An 18,724-nucleotide genomic window follows, 5' to 3' on the forward strand; every position below is an offset into this window, starting at 1 on the left:
AATTAATATTTGTATTCGCCAGAAACTACACCCTCCTCAGCTAGCGCAGTCCGGGAGCAAATGTACTTTTATAAGTCTGTGTATCTGTACTCCGGAATACTTAATCGCCGGTTTCGCGAAAGTGTCTCAGGGATTTCCTGTTGCATGAAAGACAGATGCATCTCACTATTTGCATTTGTCGCCTTAAAGCACACGTATCTTTGTATTTTTATTCCCGAATTTTTTTGGAGCATCTCTCCCCAGCCGCGGCTACGAGCAACTGTCACGAACTTTCTGTGCTCCGGAATAAAAGAAAGAAATTGATTGTTTTTGTCTCTGGGTCTACCATACTACATTATTACCGAGTGTGTCAATCGATGATCGCCTTGTTTTCTGTTTCTCCACGCTAACCCAACATCGCTATGGCAGTACTGCCGGCTGTGAAAGTGGTCGTAACCCAAGACGCGAAACGTCGCCGATGGCACCTTGTGTCCCATTGTCAACCGATGATCATCAATCGTCTTGTTGGTTTGGCTCCGCGCGTCACCATTATCGCTATGGCAGTGCTCTCTGTTGTGAAAAGTGTTTGTACACGAAGGCGCCAACAGTCGCCGAGCTCACATTCTGTTTCGCTGGAAGTTGACATATGCTCTTTGCTTGCACTATTCTATTTCAGGTTTCAGCGTTTTAGGGAACCATATGTGTGGTTACTGCACTCTAAGAAAAAATGGAGGAAAAAAGTAGCAACGGCGCGTCTTCCACCCTTCTACTGGCCCGCCCCCAAGCGGACACCAGAAAAGGGGAGGAACAAAACGTTTTTCTCCTTCTCCTGGCAGACGGGAGCAGGCTTTCGCCCTCCCGACTCATCTTCTTTCTGTTTCGTTTTTCGAGCAGGTGGCGCACGTTGTTTAATAAATAGCTGTTGAGTTGATTGAGCTTCAGTGGCAGCGAAGGCCTCCTGTAATTCCGTCTTCTAGTCTAAACGTGGAGAACATTTCGGTTGCATTGACGTTTTTATCACCAATTTTATCAAATGAGCAAACGAAGCCGCTAGAAACAGCGAAGTTCCGGAGCAGTGCCAGCAGCGCCACGTACACTGGGGGATGGCCTTCTCCGGATTGCGGGACTTGCGCGGCACGGAACTACAGTAGCAAAAGCACGCGGAACTGTGTCGACGTTTTCGACGTTATGGAAACCGCAGGAACTGCGTCGAAGACAGGCAGGTTTTGCTGCCGGCTGCCTGGGTGCCTTCCGTGCTGAGTTCGGTTCTGTTTTCCGATGCCGAGTGCGACCGGCGTTCAACGTGGTTCTGTATTTGTGCGTGTCAGCAACATAGCTGCAACATCGTGATGGCAGTGTTGTGGCTTGTAAACAGAAGACTGGAATTATCGCCGATGTGACCCTGTGTTCGCGTATCAGTGGTGTAACAAAAAGATGAGATCGTAAACTGTCGGGCCTTGATTCCGCTGGTCGGGTCGTGATCAGAGGGGGCGGGTTGTCGCTGGTTGACATTCCGCTTTACATTAAAAAGTTTAATACCACTTGAGGGATTACGTGCAATTGATCAACGTGCGGATAGTCATGTTGGAACGCTGGTCTGAACAGTAAGCTCCTATCGTACAGTGGCCAGTGTGACTGTCGGCCGGTCTCGTCCCCGAGAGCGATTGTGCTCTGGGCAAGGACAACAGTACGAAATCGTGACGGAAAGTACGTATATTTACAGTGTGGAATTTTAGCATTAAAAAACAATAGTTGGTAAAATCGAAGAAAAAAGCTACCCTTTAATTTGCTCTTTAAGTATATTACGGTTCCTGGAGAAACTGCCCACCAAGTGGCGCGCTGGGATGAGCGCTAGAAGTTTTTGAGCTCGCCACGGCGTAGCTCCGTACACTTTACACCTGCCGCAAGTCCCGGCTTCGACTGCATTCAATGTTGATCGAAAAGCGATTTCTCAGCCCGTGAAGCATCACTTCCAGCTGAGTGAATATCCGCTCTACAGAGATTAATTAAAGGCGGCAATTGCAGCTTTGCGCGAACAGCACAAAAAGAAAAACAAACACTACAATAGAAATACAGGCTACGACGTGCCGTGCGGGGAAACAAACTCATGGCTTCGAACCGCATTGGAGCGGCTTTCAAATAATTACGGCGTGATCGAGCGTTTCCCTACTGAAAAAAACCATTTGGCGCCCATATGAAAATAAACGGGTCCATACCGGTAACCGTTTAACCATACTGGTCACCAGTTTGTCAAAGGGGTCGCCCGTATGGCTCAAAGGGGTCCCCCGTATGAGCCATAACGGTCACCTATTTGGCAAACGGGTCGCTCGTCTGGGCAAATGGGCGACTCGTTTGGGTAAAGTTGTCGCACGTTTGCTCAAACCGGCGACCATGTTGCAAACTGCACCGGTTTAATCAAACGGCTCTCCGGAGCCCGTTTGATATTGAACGTACAGATCGGCGGCGTGGGCACGCCTAGCGTTTCAGCCGTGGCAGCCAATGTTTTCCGGAAGGCTGGGAGCGCCGGTTCATCGATTTCAGATCGTCCGCGTAATGCAAGTAATTATATTTATATTTCAATTGCGCTGATTTTCGATTATACTGCAACTAAAACTAACACCTTTTTTTTTGTTGTTTTACGTAAACGCGCGACGTTGGTGAGCCGATATTTTTGACAGACCTTTAATACTTTGTCCATCTTTGTTGTCTCAATTTACTTATTCAGCTCGAATCTCTCTCGCAGAAGACGCGACCGCGTGAAAGAATGTACGTCTAGACTCCGTTTCACTTTAATTCAAGACGCAGCGAAGGTAGCACGCGTACACGCGGCTGCAAGAACATCGAGCATTGCGAGAGCACGCCCGCCGTTGCAGCACTCAAACTACGAGCTTGCGCTGAGTTCTTTCTTCGCTCGGGCGCAAGCCGAGCTTCTGGCAGCCCCGCCGCCATTTCCAAAGTTCGAGCGCGCGCGCGCGCGCGCGTTTGTTCTTTGGGACTACAAAAACGCATCTCCCTGGAATGCCTGGGGAGAGGGAGAGGGGCTGTCCCGGTGGTCCCAGCACCTTGACCTCGCCCCCTCCCTCCTCTCTTGTCACCCCTGTCACGTGACCCACAGCAGCGCGCGAGCTACACGCTGATAAGCATCGAGATCCGGAAGGGCGCGCCTTGCAGCCGCTTTTTTCTTTGTCTGCTTGTTGTCAGTTGCTGCTCGAAGTTCGCTCGTCCTACCTGCTTCAATCTGTCGCCTAACCCTGCGGTCTTATTGGGATGTCTCTCGACAACGTATTGGATGTGCACCAAAGCTATCAGTGTTCGAAAAGACCCACGTGTATGTCGGCAACGAGTGATTCTTCAAAGAAGTCGCAAATTCTCGCGGTTTGGTTGGGTTCGGCAAATGACAGCTTGTGCGCCGCATCGTGTTGAAACTTCCAAGGAGCCGTTCCCTCTCGTTTGTGTTTGTGTGGTTGTCCTGCTTTGACCGTGTCGACAAATATCACGGATTACCTCTTGCAAGTCCGCTATTGTTATGGTAAGTGCACTGCAACCTGCGTGTTGGCAACGATTGACCGTTCTTCTACGCGTACTCTTCTAAATTATCTAAAGAATTATGCAGCGCCTATTCGCGCGGCAGCCAGGAGAATAATTTCCCCGAAGGTCTACCTGTATAGTGTTCACAGATCGCTTGCACGTTTGTACTTGTCTACAGAAGAGGTAATAAACTTCGAGGAGAATTGAAAACAATCTTTTGTGTCGGTTTTCCTGTCCACTTACAAGCACCTACGCGAGTGCATTTGTTCTACGTGTTTTCTCCATGTTACAAAATACGTTTATGAGTTTCGGGACGTCTTAAATATGTTTAAGATAACCAACCTCCCACACGATACCCATTTAGGGCTAGCGCATAATTTGACATTTCGAAGTGCACGTTCAAACGTGTGGTCACGTGCCATGTCAAACGGGTACTCGTACCATACGGCACCCGTATCAAACGGGTACCGTTTCGAACGGGTACCGTTTCCAAACGGGTACCCGTATCCCATAATCACGTTTGATCCAAACGGATCGACAGGTTTGATTCAAACGGGCGACCAGTTTGCCACCCGTTTGAATTTCAAATGGTTTTTTTCAGTAGGGTTGCTCTTTAATAAGAGCTTCATCCCCTGAGCCATTCCAAATACTCTCAGAGGTATGACATTGCATGAAAAAAATCAACATGCTGGTAGTTCTTTTTATTGCTTATTCAGTTACCGAAAAATTTTGTACGTTCAAAACGACCAGTATAAAAGACAGAAACGCAGATCACGGGTGTAGTGTTCGGGCTAGTGTGGTGTGCCGCTGTATTCATGTTTGTATGTGCCATGAATGTGTATGTGCTCAATGTATGTTCACCTGATGCTGGTACTACGCCTAATGTGTGTTTAGTAGAGGATCCCCATGTGCAATAGTGGCCTGAGAAAATGAAATCATTTTTTGTAGAGCATGAATTGGTCGGTACCTAGCGCCACCTAGCCTAGCAAGTTGCAATTACTCTGCTTGACCCTGTCATCTGGTTGCAAGCGATTTAACCTTCTTTCACGCTACGCGATAAACAGCGGCTTCCAGTTTCTTCTTTTGAGAGCGGCTTTTGGTTTCGCGGATTGGTTTGCCATTTCTCCGTGATGTGCGGTTGGCGAAAGATTTGTGACTCGAGGAACACCAAAGGTAAGACGCAAAGTGCGTGAAGTAACTGGGTATCGGTAGTCTCCGTTTAACATCCCAGTGCTGTCGACGAGAAGACCGAGTAACTGCTTTCGAAACGCAAGTTTCTGTACCTGTAGGGGGGAATCTGGCTTCGAAAATAAAGAGAGCTCGCGGAAAGCTCATCTTACGCTTTTATTTGCTGCTGCTCTCGTCCCGTACACGAGGCGTAGCGTCCTCGTTAAGCCTTATTGAGCTCGACTTTCTCGATTCAGGGCCGCCATAATGAGATGCAGGCGACGGAGGAACCTTGCTCCCCTGCTTCAGGTACGAAGGTTTCTCTCTTTCTAAAGGAACATAGGTTACAAGACCGTTGCTCCCCTAAGGGAGGACAATCCATACCCTTTTTTCCAAGAGTGTATGCAGTCCATGTACCTGTGGATATTCATGTCGTGAAACTGATCGAAACCATAAATTTGATAGGGAATTTTGTGTATTGCCTTGACAGCCTGTTCCAGCTCGCTTCTTGTAGGCATAAATTGATTGAGACGTGTGTGGATAGTCCGTCTTTTTATTGTTCCCGATCTGAGGATTGTGATGGGAGCAGTACACCAGCTTGGCCCGTTTGCTCGAATCTGGTTAACTAACCGCGGTTAACCGGATTTCCCTACGAGGGGCAATTTGGGTCACGTGACCTGCAGAGTAACAACGGCGGGGAAACATGGCGGTGTCCCGGTGCGTGAGCGCCGCTCGCTTTGGAACTAATACGTCGTAGTAGCTGCAGTAGCGGGCGCGTTAGTCAGCAATGAATGGTGCAGGAGGTTTTCGCGTTGCCTAACCTCACTTAAAATGCAAAACATGAGCAATGACCTCGCCGCATTTTTTAGATATACTTTCGACTCTGGCCATTCCTAAGCCTAAATGAACGCGATAGTTGTCGGCATGTCAACGTCTTTGGAGAATGGCATAGAATAGCATACAATAAATTTAAAAAGCACCGAGGTGCATGCTACGAGTGTAGTTACACGCGCTGCACCTGCTGGCGTCTGCAGTAATAACTGTTCTGAAGCAAAAAGCCTAAAACAAATTTTGCCGTGCACGCGCGTTCGTCAAAGATTTATTATGATTATTTACTTCAAATATTTCATAAGAGGAAGGCCAGCGCACGCGGATCGTAGAATTACACTTTCAACGTTCTTCTCGATGTTCGGGCAATTTACTAATAGGTCAATTTTCAGTGGAGCCGAGTTACAGTTTTTTCAATTTATGACGGTGTTATATACAATTCTTACATGCTGGCCGACCATGCTGCCGGTGTACCGCCCGCCTTTTACTGCTCACTTCTTTCTCATCGTTTCTAGGACTCAACTTCGCCGTCCTCCTTCGAACTCGGAAGCAAATTTCAACGAGGCTTTTCTTCTCTTCATACAGCCAAATATTTCTAAAATTTCCAAACAAGGGTTAATTTAGTTTTACCTTGCCGATTATTTGTACCACGAGCAATACAAATTCTTTCCTAAGATCAAATGTATGCCGCGCTGCGTCGCGAAAACCAGGCAGTGCGCATTTTTTGGGTCCCCCCATTTCGGGAACCTATCCACGGAAGCCACTTATATTCGCTACAGCCAGTAGGTGGCACCAGCTACCACCCTATAATAAAACACGGAGCTATCGCTCATCCAGCCCTCGTCAAACTTGGCTAGGGAAGGGCGGTTAACTTTTAACCGCGGTTAGAGTAAACCGGCTTCGAGCAAATGGGCCCTGGCCTGTGTTTTTACCCTTCGATGTTGAAGGACAAAACTGTTTTCTTTTTTTTTTTTTAATTCTCTCTTCTCATCCCCATATCCCCCTCCCCCTAGGCAGAGTAGCTAACTGGGACAAACAAACCAGGTTAATCTCTGTTTTCCTATTCTGATTTTTCTTCTTCAACACCTCGAGCCGATTTTTATTTTCTCTCCCCTCGTACATGCTGGCAGGCAAACTGTGGTGCATCATTGTGCAGTCTTTGGTTTCACAGTGCCACTTTGGCCACTTGCCCATTGTTTGTAAAGAAGATTGACACCAAATTCTTTTCAACGCCTCTTGGCATTTTGAGCCTCAGCAGTGGAGTTTCTCCAGACAATGTTCAAACGGATGACTGGTGCTTGGTTTCGAATGCACACTAGATGGTCCACGTTTTCTCACTCCTTACAATGTCAGATAATTACTCTTAGGGTTGCCACTTTAGAATCGGTATGGCATTCCTTGGCACCATTCCACCCTTGCCTGGTTTTGAGCTTCCGTCGAAATCTGTGGCACCCAAGATATGAAGCTTGTTAGACGAGGGTCCTAGTGAAGAATCGCCGAAACGCTCGGGGAACCAATCTTCAGCGACCCTTTGATATCACCATCAGTCAGCCGAGGATCCTCCAGCCTCTTCACAGCAGCAGCGTTTTCTTCGGTCACAGCTGGTGAAGGTCTGCCAGTGCAATTGTGATCTTTGAGAGAGGTGTGACCACGCCTTAATTCACCGAACCAACACGAAACTGTTGCACCTGATGGTGCAGCGTCCCCAGAAACACATCACAACCGTTCCAGTGGTTTGGAATCATTTAAACCACTTTTGAAATTGTAACGTGTCATTGCTGGAAAATTTCGTCTCCTGATATCCAACACCGAAGTCCAGTGAAGAGACGGGTCGTAACATGCCTAAGTCCGCAGCTTACACAAGGCGGCACTGTTGCAGACAATCAAGGACTTTTTTTTATTAACCTTCGAATACCGTGCATCTGCCCATTCCACACTAAGTGCCCATCCCCAAAATTTGAAAGACCTGAAGAAATATGCACAGTACATAAATATGTAAAATTGATGACCTCAGAAGTGCCAATCCCCTATATTTTCGCGGTTATCTTCAAATTTTGAAGTGGTGCTTGTTCAATACTTAAAGGTAAGAACAAGGGAGGCATCAATTGCACCACACTTAATTTTTGTTTCGGCCTTGTCTGTTTGCCACAATTCCAAACCTTTGTAGTGACCTATGTATAGTAATAGTAATTTTTATTTGCACGACGTGTGGCCCGAGACGACGTGCTAGGCTTGACAGAACAGCAAAAACCCATACGCAGTGTGCCTGTCAGCCCATCGCCTAAGGCTGAGAAGAAGGATTTAAAAAAAAAAAAACGAACAACACAAAATATTACTAGGTGACGGGACTAAGTCAAGTGCCGAAAAAGTTCTCGACACAAAATTCGCGATTCTTCACGAATTTCAAAAAAGGTCATCTGAACGCCGAGTGGGACCCCGAGAAAGTCCCGAACTGCAACCGGCAACACCGCGTTTTGATGATGTACTGTTTTGGACTATAAAAACACGGGATGTCCTGTCCGTTTACTGCGTCAAACCACTGAGATGTAGGAGCCTTTGAGCGACCGGTCCAAGGTGCAGCAATTGGAGGGCAACAGGAGTCGAAGTGTGGCGGTGTTTTTTCGTCTGCCACTTCGAATGCTGCAACCACGTCTCGTACGAGAGAAGCGTATTACGTCAGCGGTCGGGGCAAGTGAACAGTGTTCGAATGGCACGGTGTTGAACACTGGATGAGCATCGTACAGGCGTGCGGTCGTGTCTCACTACTGCGTGATGCACGTTAAAGACCCCAGGCTAGCGGTTGTACTGCACTGGCTAAATTGCTCATCTACAGCTGGGAGACTCGTCGCCCTTGTGAGGCAGACCAAGTTCTAGGCTGTATAAACATACCACACAACCCAATTTTGGTGTTGCACATCCTCCAGCTGGTAAGTCAAGTGGACTCGGTATGGGTGCCACACATACGCGCAGTGCTCCAACTTTGGTAGAACAAGTGCAGTGTAAAGCAAGTCTTAAAAAGCTACAGAATTTCGACAAACGTGTCACGAAGCCCAAGGTGCAGTGAGCTTTAGCCACTATGTTTGAAATGTGGAGAGATAAGTCCAGTGATGGTACGAACATTGCAAGCGTTGCCTCAAGGATTGACGCGCATTGTACCTTCCATAAGGGGGATCCTGAGATAGTGTACAAGGGAATACTGGTAGTGTTGGTGTTCTCGAAACGCCTCACTATGCCGTCACACTCACTCAGGGTGAGGCATTTTGCATGCGCTCACTCTGAAAAGCAAGTGATGTAGCCTTGAAGGCGGACAGAGCAGTCAGGAGAAGTGATGCGCGCGACAATGGACCTGTCGTCTGAATAATCTGTTCAAGTAGGGTGTTACTGTTTTGCAGCATGTCATTAAAATAGAACGAGGACAAATTGGGCCAAGTACAGAGCCTTGTGAAACTCCAGAAGGAGCTGGATAGCTTTGGGATATTGACACATGGTAGCACGCGATGGGTATAACTCACCCTAAAGCTAGTCGACCAAAGTAGTAGTGAGCCTCGAACACCAGCCCGTGTGATCGAGCATGTTAAGCGCATCACTGCGGTTCAGTTTAATCAAATCAGCAGGAATGCGACTGTCAATGCTTCTGAAATTGAAAAAAAAAATATGTTCAATGAACTACAAAAAGGAGAATACATAGTACATCATGGGACCCATCCAACACCATGACACAGACATGTTTGTTTGGTATCGTGCTGGCTTCAGATGCTCTTCTAAAAACCCCATGATGATGATTGTTGGCACACGCGATACGTCACACGACAACAATCGGTAAAGATCAATGCGTAATATTTTAACCGGACGACGCGGAGACCTCCTCCACCTACGGGGGCATCCCGCGCTGCCGAAAGCGCACGATATGTATGGTCTTTGGTCCTGGCCTTTCTACGGGTCAGTGCCGCTAAAAGCGTTTTTTTTTTATTCGAAAAACAAAATATAAGCGGCGTGAACCGTTTCAATTAGTTATGAAAGTATTTCTTGTTCTGTATTTTAGATCAGAAAAGAAACAAATGCAGTTTATAAAGTGCGGAAACAAGAAATGACCTGTCGACAGACCCGCCACCAAGCGTTGGAAAATGCGGTCAGGATCCGACGAGCGCCGAGCATAGAAAGGTCCCGGATGTGCGCGGCTGCGCTGCGGTGGTATACCGGCTCGAGTATCCGACCGGTTTCCAGCGTTCCGAATGCCTTCGGCGGAGGTTTGGCTTGCGATTTGGATTTTTGGCGCTATGGCAGCACGAAGTGGCTCCCGTTCTGAACTGATCTTTACCCTGAGTTTGCTGTCGTTTGTGGCCAATGAAGTGCCATACCGGATTAGTGTTTAATCGCGCAGCAAATGCAATGCGATCCGCCGTGGCTGCCCGCTTCATACAGCCTATCCAGAATGTGCTTTAGTGGCGCATTCTCGAGCCTTCGGCACGGAGTGCAGCAGCCGTCCCCTCCTGCATTTCACGGCCACTCAAACGACCACGGACGTCGTGAAGGAGGTTATTTTTTGCTTGTTTTTTTTCACTTTAATTTTCCTATAACTTTAAAATAAAGCGAAATTCGAGAAAAGAAAAGTTTCATTAAGTTACTACATTCAGCGCACTCAGGTTCGGTGGAAATTAAACACAAGTCAAAAAGTTGTTGAGGGCCCCTTTAATACAGCACGGTTAAGGAGAAGTTTCAATGTTCTAAAGTGGATTGATGTGATTGAGACAGGGTGATAAGTTAAGATTGACTTAGCATAAGATGTTCGGGGAAGTATTCAGTCGTGTAGCGAGTGTAAACACTGAACACCCTGCTTGGTAAACAACACAAAACTAAGACACTTAACTGTAGCACTGCATGACTACATCCTGGCTGTTCCTTCTTCCATTGCGACTAGGTTTTGCTACCTTCGAAAGGTTGCACAAGCAGAATCGGAACACTTTACATTGGGGTTGAACTGGTGGAACGTCGATGGCGTGCCGGAAGGACCTACAATAGACGCTCGATTTGAAGCCGCCATTTTGAAATGCGTCTTCGATTCGACAGAGGAGAAACTTTCCTCCCTTGTTGAAGGGGGCAAAGTTGCTCCATTTTTGAAGGAACATGTGTCAGACTCGTTCCTCCATTTAAGGAGGACTATGCTGACCATATTTTCTAAGAGTGTACTCTTCGGCAGGATGGATCTTTTGAGACACTGGACATCATAGAAGGGCTTGTGATTAAGTATGTGGTGTTCTTAAAGACCAGACAATGCTCACCAACTTGGGATCTTCACTAAACTCAACGATTGTCACCGCTAAAGGCTGTCGAAGTGCTGCGTGAAAAAGTAACAAATGTCTGCATGTTCCACCTGTCTGCGGAACGAGTTCGAGAGTTTCGTGCGGTGAAGCAAGCAGAGTGGACCAGCGTAAAACCTGTGAGAGTAATCCAAGCGTCTCATTTCTGGAAGTCATCATATGCTGAGAGGCCGGATGTAAACATGACCACTTGTGCAACAGAGTTTTAAGCTTATGTATGCATAGTTAGCGATTTCGCAGAGCGGGGCCGTTTTGTTTTTCTGTATTTTAAGCTACGTAGTGGTATTCTAGCTCAAAGTTACTTTTCGCATCGGCTATACTCGCCCCTTTTGAAAAAAAGAAGAATTCGAAAAATATAAAATACTCACCTTAACTAACGCTCAAAATGTTTGGTGCTGTGCGGCAAAGCCGCTATAACGAAGGGCTCGCTTCGAGTGAAGGTTTGTCGTAGTTTCCCCCATTCGGAGGTCATATGTTGCTCAATGTTTTGCCATCACAAGTTAGTTCACGTTACTGCAAAATTACAAGAGTTGCATAAAAAAAAAAAGATCAAGTTTTTTTAGATACTGACGCCCAATTTTGCCACATTTCTAGAAATCAGCTGCATCTCCATGTTAATAACAAGAAGACAAATAAGGGTGGGCATATTATCTTTATATATTCGTAGATAATATTTAAAGAGGCGCATTCTAACATGTTCTGTGAAGCATTATGCCCTGCTTGCTTTTTTTGTTTGCATACAAATATTTTATTGAGATGTTTAATTCTTCGTGGATGTGTTGTATATTTTTTTGTAAAAGGAATTAAAAAGTTAAGGTGACGTAAAAGCTTCGATGAGAAAATGACGACCCTGCAAAATAGCATCGTGAAATCTTCTCAATTTTCACACCTCGAGCTTCTCTATTTCATATCTCAGCAAAACAAATTGTTACGGCTTTCATATATAGCTGACTGTTCTTCCCAAGAATATGGCTTTCATTTATATTTTTAACTAAAATATGAAAATTATGACGCGGACCATCATTTCATGAATTTCCGATGTCTTACCCCGAGAATCAGCCGGATATTTATTTAGGCCCAAGTGAAATAATGGGGAGAGGGGAGAACTCGGGACGACACGCCAGACGAGATAAGCGCGGGAGGCAGGCTCGGCTGCAGTTGCCGGCAGCGGCGGCGCTCCCGATTTCCCAGTCCATGTCGTAGCCGTCAACGGCCAGATGGTTGGCTTCCCAGTGCGACTCTCTAGCCCTGAGGGAAAACGAGCACCTCGGAGATGCATGAAGAGGGACGTGTTCCAAAAGGGTAATTAGGTTTTTTTTTTTTTCTTTTTCCTGTGCCACCAGGACAATGGCGTCGGCAAGAGGAGGGGAATGGAAAAAAGACGGCAAGGAAATGAGAAGAAAAAAATTAGAAAAAGGCACAAAAACACACGGCAGAGAAGGGAAATAATGTGTTTGTTTTTTGTTGGGCACAGCGGTAGGGCATCCTGCAAGATGTCGCTTAACCCAGTTCTGTTTTTCACGAAGCTGTGGTTGTTTCTCGGTGCTCCTGCCGCCTCCAGTCAGTCCCGATTACAGCAACAAAGATTCTTTGTCATGTTACTTTTTAGGGACTGCCACGTGGACGTTGTCATCTCTCGGGGAAGCAGCACCCTCCACTGAGCCAGACCAACCACACATGGAAACGTCGTTCTTGGTCCCAGCACCATCGTCATCAACGGCAGGCTCGAAGTGATAACCAGTCGCCCCCCATCGGATCCCCTCAGTGGGCACAATGGCAGAGCACCCTGCAAGATGTCACTTAATCTAATTTTGTTGTTCAGGCAGGTCAGTAAAAAAAAATTATCGTTTTTTTCTAAGTGATGATGGACGTCTTGTTCTTCTGTTGTGCCCAAGCAGCGTGCTTTGTTCATTGTCAGACTGTAAAAAAAATTTTGCTAATGCAAGCGGGGGACATCAAATCTAACCCGGGTCCCTGGACGGAAGATCAGCAGCAGCTTATCCTGCAAAGTTTTTATTTTGCCTGAACTACAGGTCGGTCAAACGGCACTTTTTAACGAGCTAAGAACAATTCAAAGCAACCAGAAGTAGGTGGACGAAGCGCTAGCAGCATTAGCAAACAGGCTCAGATAGCTAGAGGCTAACTTGGGGTCTGTTCCGCAACTGCGGAATGATGTAGATTGTCTCCTTACTTCTACAGCTGAATTGGCTTCTCAGATTAAAAGCTTGGCTTCGCGGTGTGAAAATATTGAAGGTCAGTCGAGGAGGTCAAATTTGATTTTTTATGGGATACCTGACAGTTTTGGAAAGACTTGGACTGCCTCTAAAGCTGAGGTCATTTCGCTTTGCCAGGAGACTCTTGATATGAAGTTTGATGCCTCATTTCTGGAACGTTAACATGGGCTAGGAGCGTTCCGACCTAATAGAAACAGGCCTATTATCGCGAAATTTACATCATTCAAGCTGAAACAAGAAATTTTGTTCAACGCGCCCAAATTAAAGAGTACCGCCTACTCTCTCGGCGAAGATTTTTCGTTGAACACCAGAAATGAACGCCAAAAACTTCTGGAATTTTCCAGATCCCAAAACGCCAAGTTTCAACTTCGGTATAATCGCTTATACATAGCTGACCGAATGTTTTACGTCAATTCCGTCACACTTTCTGTAAAACGTAATGACACTTAACATTTAAAAAGATCTAGACTAAACAATGCAGCTATGAATGATATACTGGTTTTGGACGTCAATTTTAGAAGCATTAGTAAAAAAACTGACGTCTTTGCCGCTCTCATCTCGGTCACTAATCGAAGCATTGTCATTGGAACAGAATCTTGGCTCGAGGAGTCTACCTCTGGTCTGGAAGTTTTCCAACCGCACTTCTCTGTTTATCGTAAGGATCGTATTGGCAACGGCGGAGGGGGGGAGGGGGGGGGGGGGTTACCGGTTCATAAAAGATTAAAAAGATCCTTGGTAGAAACCAACGGCTTATCGTGTGAATCCGTTTAGTGTCGAGTCTTCCTTTCTAACGGTGATAATCTTACTTTGGGTTTATTCTACAGATCGCCATGAAGCAACACGTACTCTATTTTTTCTTTGTATAACGCTTTATCTGTGGTAGAAGCAGGTTTTTTTCTTATTGGTGGAGATTTTAATTTACCGGGCATTCAGTGGACAGAACTCAAACCGTCTATTTCTAAATATACTGGTATATACTCAGCATTTGTTAATCTTGTCAATGACTATGACCTTCACCAGCTTGTTACAGAGCCTACGAGGATTGGTTCTAGCCGTTTGTAGTGATGTGTAAAAGAGAAAGTTACGTCAGATCACATCACGCGAGTGCACTGATTAGGTAGCGGTTCCCATTGTTATAAAATTAATAAAAGGCGAGCAATCGGGCCGATCGCTCGAGAACACGCTCAGACCACAACCGGAACGAACGTGTCTGTTGGCTTGCTCTTCCGGGATCTGATGTCGTCGGAGGAATCGCCGCTCCGAAATGACCGGCCGTTTTCCTAAACCCACACCGCAGCCCGGTGAGTCGGACCTCACGCATCCAGCGATGTCCCGGCGAACCTGCCTTTAGGTCAACGGCACCTCATCACCCCGCAGACCAGTTGGCCAGCGCGCGGTCTTATACCCTAGTTACACGGGCGCTTTGAACTGTCGTTGAGTTCAATCACAGTTACCGGCCCCAACTGTGATTGAACTGAACTGAACTGAGATGGTGCTACACGGCTCTCTAGAACCCAGTTGAAGCTAAAACGAAACTAGTTATTGTGCCACGTGATCAGTCTAATTGTTAAAGTAATCTACTCGGAGCAACATATTTTATTTACTATAAGTATATCGTACATTATGTTCAATACTTTGTTGCTTTTTAGCGGCGTTTACATCAGTACAAAAGCAGATTCAGGGCTAAGTTGCGTATATTTTAGGCTAGGTGGAGCTAGCTACCACCCCTACGATGGGTGCACCTATTACTATCTGTCCATTCACACAGCTGGTCCCGCCGCCATCTTCGCTCGTTTGGTGGCTTGCCGGCTAGCCGGGATCGTTTTAGCGGCAGCTCGGACGCCTAAAGCTATTCCTTCCCGGATATTTTGCTGCTACGATTCTTTTAAGACGCCTCCCCCTGCATTCCGAAACAGTAAGTACCTCGGAAACGATGGTCGGCGGCAGCGGTCCCGCGGACAGGCGCCATTTTACCTCAGTTGGGGAAGTCCGTTCAGTTGAACTGAGGTAGGGGAGCTCAGTTGAACTCAACTGTCATTAGCGGCTCAATGACAGTTGGCGCCGCCGTGTAACTCCGGCCGATCGCGATTGAGTCAACTGTCGTTGACTCAATGGCAGTTGAAAGCTCCCGTGTAACTAGGGTATTATAATACTACATTTATGGCGACGAGGATTGTTCAGGGTTCGTGGTCTAACGGTCCTCCGCGTCTGCCGCTCTCCGCTGTCAATTCGGGCTTCGTTTTCCTACAGCCAACCGCCGTTTGGAACGTTAGGGTAGTCATCGGCTTGGGCACCCGGTAGCTCTCCCGGCTCCCTACGTTGGTTTATTGTAGCGGTTTCAAGCCCCGAGCTCTTTGCTTTCATTTCGTTTTTCACCGTCTTTTCTGTTTCTCGGCTCGCCGGCAGAATTCCTCCTTTTGTCCTAAACATTGCGTAAGTGTGTGCGACTGCTAAGTGCTCTGTATACTGCATTCACTGTATGTAGCCGTTGGCTACGAGCGTCTTTTGAGTCGCTCACCTTTTTTCACAACTTACACTTTGAAGTCGTTATGGCACTTAGCTGCCGCAGTTAGTATGTAAGCTTCGATTACGGTGCTCGCACCTTTTCGACTCGCTTATCGTGACTGTGCGACTCGAGCTACGCAATTTTTGTTCTTCATTTGCGGTGCGGTGCTCACAGGCTTGAAGCCAAAGTTTTTTTCGGGTTTTACACGATTTTGGTTCTTTTTTGTAAAGTAGCTCTAAGAGTCCACGCTCTTTCATTCACAGTTGAGCGTACACTCTTGCTTTAAAATACATCCTTTCGAAACAGAGACATCATGGATACTGAACAACGGCAGATAAAGGTCGTTCAGTCCGCGGCGTTGCCACCGCCACCGCCGTTTCTCGCAGTTCCGGGACCGCCACCACAGGCCTGGCCTGCATGGAAAGAGACATTCATGTCATTCCTAGGTGCGGCGGGCCTCGAGGGTGTTGACCCGAAGAGGAAGAAACAGATTCTTTTTTCGTTGCTGGGTATTGAAGGGCAACGAATAGTGTCCGCATTTGGATAAACTAACCTTCCGCACTCGGAACTTCTTGACGAGTTCGAGACCTTTTTAGCGGCCGTGGAGAGCCATTTTGTTTTTTCCGGATCTCTAGCACTCGAGCGTAAGAAGCTCCGTCTTCGCGTTCAGCAGCCGGGAGAGAGTGTCATGGAATTCTTAGCGGCGTTACGCCATCAACACGCGCTTTGCGCGTTTGAACACGGGTCCGAGAACACGCGACTTTGCGATCTTTTTCTTGATGGTTTGATCTCGCGCCCTGTTCAGGATCGCATTCTAATGGCGAATTCCACTGGGCGCTTTGGAGCGCGCCGGGATCAGTTGACCAGATCCGGATTGGAGCACAAGATCCGAACGGGGTCGCGCCACCTACGGATCCTCAGTGGAACATGACCACTGCTCCGGGATCGGCAGATGCCTTCCCGTCATTCAACTGCCCGGGAATCCCCTTTTCGCGGCCGCCACGGTCGTTTCGAAGACGTTCTCGCCACGCGGAGCTAACACGTGTTCGACGCAGGAGTGGCAGGAATGACTCAGGCGCTTCTAGCAACGATTGTTGGAATGCCCGTAGCGCCGGCAAATACCTTCTCTTCTCCTTCCTGGAAAACGAACCGGCTGTCGAGCCAATGGGTAAGCAAGCGGCCATTAGGAATTCTTCTGATGTCGAGACTAAAGTCACTGGATCCTGGGAAAGTAACGCCAAGCTCCCCGTGTGGTCGCCATCTTGGTCCGTGAAATGAGCAATTTCTCCTTGACCCCTCCGTTCTTGGTGAGCCGATCTAGATTCGCTGGTGACGGGTAGCTTTATGGGGTGGTTTTTTGTATACAGAGATATTGCTAACCACACACCGGCGAAACAAGCGTACACCTTCGTACCACCACCAGATGCTGTGTCGGTGCTTGGAGGCACTGAAAAATAAGTTTACTGTATTGAAATACGCAAGAAGAACAATACAATTGTAAGAGATCCATGGAGATGGGCATGAATAATAAGTTGATTGCATACAGATTGCCAAAGACCCTTATATTGGCGAGGAACGCCTCCAGTACGATGGTGCTCCATGGTAATCTTGGCGCGACTGGCTTAGAACGACCCTCTGGAAGCTTTGAATGTTTAAATGGACCAAGATGGCGATTTCCATGGCAACATAGCCAATCGCCTTGCTAGGTTTGGGTCGTCTGTATGTTAGTATCCGTTTGTGTCCGGCTAGCCATTAGAGACTGCGTAGGTCGCCAGGTGCCGACGCTCGAGCGCGCGATACAGCTCGCGCTGCAGTTTGAGCAGCTGGCACGCACAGCAGAGCAGTACCATCAGCCACGTCAGGGGGAGCCAGTCGCCAGCTGTCCCACTGCACCTGTGCAGTATGTTGCTGGGCCCGGTACCGAACGAGTACAAGCGGCTGCTAGTGATAACGACCGATCTCCAGCACTCTTCTCGGGAGACGACTGTTTCGGTGAACATGGGGCAAGGTTCCCATCGTGGCCATGTGACCCCACCAGACTTGCTCCGAGGTCTAAACGGGGGCGTCCTGGGACAGCCCATGCTCCGCGCCCGCCGGCGCGACAGAGTAACATTCCACATCGAGACCCCCCTCCTGCGAGAACGGGGCCGCAACAAGACTCATGTTGGTTTTGCGGCCGAAGGGATCACGCCAGTGAGAACTGTCCTGCACTAAACTCGCAGTGTTTCTAGTGCGGTAAAATCGGACATTTTGCCGTCGTTTGTCGAAGCCGCTGCCAGCCGCGGATGGTGAACGCCGGCGACCTGCACTTCCAAGTCGTGGCCGTGGACTGAACTCCAGACGCCCGCGGAGGCCTGGTCCGATCACCGCGTTCAACTATAACGTCACCATCGACGGGGATGCTCCCGTCCTGTCTTTGGAGTCACAGGACCGAAGCCTGTACGACGCCTTCATTGCTGACGTAAAGGTAAACGGCTTGCCTCTCCAGTTACTGATCGACACTGGTTCGCAGGTTTCAATTCTGAACGAAAAGATTTTCGAGCAACTTAACAAGACTAGAAAGATCCGCTTACGCAAGCCTACGAGACGGCTTATGCATTATCTGCATCAACCGATTCCTGTGGGATGTTTTACGGCTCAGGTCGTATTCAAAAACCGACAGACGCCACTAGATTTTTACGTCATTCGTGGAGGACGTTCTCTACTTGGTATTGACACCGTCAGAGAATTGAGACTTCGGCTATCAGGAGCTGAATTTGAATGTTTTCATCTGGATGCAGCTGACCCAGGCCAAACGCCACCCTCTGATGTGAGGCCGGCGGGTTACCGTCAGCGGCACCCGTTCACCGTATTGTCACAGCGCTCAAGTCAGTTACGGGCAAATCTACCGAATGCCCATGGTATTGGTCCACAAACTTCAGGCCAATCGTCAGTGCCACCAGGCACTAACGCAGCCCACCCTCAGTCAAGATCACCACTGGTCACCAGCGCCGCCCGATCACAGTCCCCAAGTACAGACAGCATAGACGAGTTTTCCACGAATGTGGAGCAGCCTGCGGTAAGCTGTACACAAGCTTCAAGCCCTCCTGTACAAGATACGTCAAAACTTCCACGCGGATTTGAGGAATTTCAGCATCTATTAACGTCAGAGCTTGGCCTGCTAC

General features: G+C 47.8%; 1 pseudogene; it reads left to right on the plus strand.

The window, feature by feature from the left end:
- The first annotated feature begins 15,873 nt into the window (after positions 1–15,873).
- On the plus strand, positions 15,874–17,893 carry LOC115311237 (annotated as a pseudogene).
- The last annotated feature ends 831 nt before the right edge of the window (positions 17,894–18,724 follow it).

This window comes from Ixodes scapularis, unplaced genomic scaffold, assembly GCF_016920785.2.
Source record: "Ixodes scapularis isolate PalLabHiFi unplaced genomic scaffold, ASM1692078v2 PGA_scaffold0__279_contigs__length_252992795, whole genome shotgun sequence".
NCBI lineage: Eukaryota > Metazoa > Arthropoda > Arachnida > Ixodida > Ixodidae > Ixodes > Ixodes scapularis.